The sequence below is a fragment of the Oncorhynchus tshawytscha genome, linkage group LG24 (assembly GCF_018296145.1).
Source record: "Oncorhynchus tshawytscha isolate Ot180627B linkage group LG24, Otsh_v2.0, whole genome shotgun sequence".
Lineage (NCBI taxonomy): Eukaryota > Metazoa > Chordata > Actinopteri > Salmoniformes > Salmonidae > Oncorhynchus > Oncorhynchus tshawytscha.
In genome coordinates, this window is record NC_056452.1 from 2,733,112 (window position 1) to 2,736,428 (window position 3,317).

Consider the following 3,317-nt stretch of genomic DNA (forward strand, 5'->3'; position numbering starts at 1 on the left):
GACCAGTGAAATATACCTTCTGGAGCACTTGCTATGGGTAGGTGTTGCTATGGTGATCAGTGAGCTGAGATAAGGCGGGGCTTTACCTGGCAAAGACTTATAGATGACCTGGAGCCAGTAGGTTTTGCGAGGAATATGTAGCGAGGACCAGCCAACGAGAGCAGACAGGTCGCAATGGTGGGTAGTATATGGGGCTTTGGTGACAAAACGGATGGCACTGTGATAGACTGCATTCAATTTTCTGAATAGAGTGTTGGAGGCTATTTTGTAAATGACATCGCCGAAGTCAAGGATCAGCAGGATAGTCAGTTTTATGAGGGTATGTTTGGCAGCATGAGTGAAGGAGGCTCTGTTGCGAAATTGGAAGCCGATTCTTGATTTAGTTTTGGATTTGAGATGCTTAATATGAGTCTGGAAGGAGAGTTTACAGTCTAGCCAGACCCTAGGTATTTGTAGTTTTCCACATATTCTAAGTCAGAACCGTCCAGAGTAGTGATGCTAGGTGGGCGGGCGGGTGCGGGCAGCGATCAGTTGAAGAGCATGCATTTTGTTTTACTAGCATTTAAGGGCAGTTGGAGGCCACGTAAGGAGTGTTGTATGGCATTGAAGCTTGTTTGGAGGTTTGTTAGCACAGTGTCCAAAGAAGGGCCAGATGTATACAGAATGGTGTTGTCTGCGTAGAGGTGGATCAAATAATCACCCGCAGCAAGAGCGACATCATTGAAATTTACAGAGAAAATAGTCGGCCCGAGAATTGAACCCTGTGGTACCCCCATAGAGACTGCCAGAGGTCCGGGCAACAGGCACTCCGATTTGACACACTGAACTCTGAGAAGCAGTTAGTGAACCAGGCGAGGCAGTCATTAGAGAAACCAAGGCTGTTGAGTCTGCCGATAAGAATAAGGTGACTGACAGAGTCGAAAGCCTTGGGGCCAGTTACTGTGGGGGGTGCAGAGCTGTGGAAAATGTTAAGTTCCTCGGCGTACACATCACGGACAAACTGAAATAGTCCACCCACACAGACAGCATGGTGAAGAAGGCGCAACAGCGCCTCATGGAGGATGAGATGCTGCACATGCACAAGAAAGTTTTAGTTTTGTCTGAGTTCAATAAGTAGCACACATAATCTCAATTTCTCTTTGTGTGTGTGTGCCTTTGTGGTTTTTGCGGTATGTAAATGATTTTATAACTGCAGGGTCAAAAATAACCCTAAGACAATCTTTGTACCCTGGTGGTGTACAGCTTTCATGGAAATATGAACAAAGGCCATGTTTCACTTTTTCTAATGTTGGGGTCACTCTAGGAAAAGTCAAATGTGTTTTACGTGCTGTTTTTGAGGTTGAGTTCCCCACACATCACAACATTTTTTCGGTGACTGTGTGATACTTATAGCAAAACTGAAAGGGTCCTTTGAATGTAGTGACAGGAATGTCCAATGTAATAACATTGAGCCCATTTCCTGTTGTTATCCGTGATTTGCGATTGATTTAATTTGTCGGCGGCTCTTTGCTGTAGTCATTGATCAGTTCACTGTGTTAGTGAATGAGGCATAGAGGCATAGCCACGTGTTAACGCTAACCCAGTTCACTGGCCTGTGGGAGTCAGACTCCGGAGGGGATGACCCTAAAGAGGTTGTCATCTGCGCAGATTAAAGGAGAGCATTCTATTGTATATTATGAGCAAAAAAGGAACCAGAAAACAACTGGCAAACACTTTGACGAAAGTATTTACTCAAATCGCAATTTTGGCAGACATTTTCTGAGGTAACTGGTTTTATACCGGTAAAGTTTTTTGGGGAGGAGAGGAAGACCAACAGAGGACATTTTCTCAGAGGAGATACATTTTTCATGATATAAGTCTCTGACTTATATTTGTGGTGGAACAAGTTGCTGAACCAGTTGCTTGTTGGAACATTCTGTGGAGGACCATCTTAGTGGAACTAGTATCCTGAGGGGATATCCTTTCTGTCTCCCAGGGACATGAGGGCGGATTGGGGAGCCCAGGGTGGGGAAGTGCGCGTCACCACTAGTAAGTCCGTCTGCATTTGAAATTGCAACCTATTCCCTATGTAGTACACTTGTTTTATTTGTATAATGTTTTTTATGGGCAAAAGTAGCATACGTAGGGAGTAGGGTGCCATTTCAGACATTCCCTCTGTCAGTGTTAAAATACATTCAAAATCAATTTTGTGCTTGCTCAACAGACCTGTGTTCAAATACTATTTCAAAAATCTCAATTACTTTCACATACATTTTGCAGTATGTATTCAGATATATTTTATTTGACAAGACAAGTAGTTTAATACTTTTCATTATTTGGAAATACACTTGGAAAGTATTTGAAAAACTGTAATACACTAACTCAAATACACTCCCATGCATTTATCCCAGGTATTTCAAAATAGTATTTGAAATAAGTATTTGAACATACAAGTTGGTTTTGACAAATAACCATTCAAATAATCAAATAAAAGTATTTGTTTTGGGCTGTGTACACAGAAATTATTTGAAATACCAGATATTCAAATACACATATTTGAACCCAGGTCTTTTGCTCACAACATAGTAATAAAGTTTCATTTTTAAAAGCCATTTTTCTAATGTTTGTTATAGTAATGTACATGAATTCTAGTCCTGAAATCAAGTCAAATATAGTCAAACATTTCCTCCCCCTACTAAAATGGAGGGAGGAATTAATTCAAAGGAGTGTTGTAGCGCTGCGAATGGCGCTACAGAAATTGTGCCTTTTAAAAGGCTATTTCCCTGACATTCTACAACGTGCCTTGAATGATTCCGACCGGAGGCCGTGAAAATAGGGATGTTTATGTGTATTCTGGTATGCATCTACATCAACAAGAAAATGGTGTGATGGGGAAACACCCCCCATTAACTCATTTAGCTGCCACAAATTAGGGGAGGGGAGATATGCACCTTAATTTAGGTAATTATATGGATTTTTATAAGCATCACAACACTCCAAACTTGTGGTGATTTTTGAAAAGAGAAGGGGAGCTGAAAGGTTGAATTCTGCCACAATAGTCACTCTTTTATAGCATATTTGCAAATTCTAGTCTCTTGTGACAAACTTGGTTCTGGGTCAAGATAAGAAATCACACTTTGGTTCTTCATCAAAATATTAATAAGCAAATGCATACATAACCACATTGGGACTCATGTCATTGTCTCTTTAACTAAACATGGGTGCCTGTTTTTCTTTGTCTCCTGTCATTGGCCCCAAATTACCTGTCTGGTGGGAACATTGGAGCTCCATCAGACCTCCAGCTTTGCCAGCTGAACTCCACGTCCGACTCGGACCTA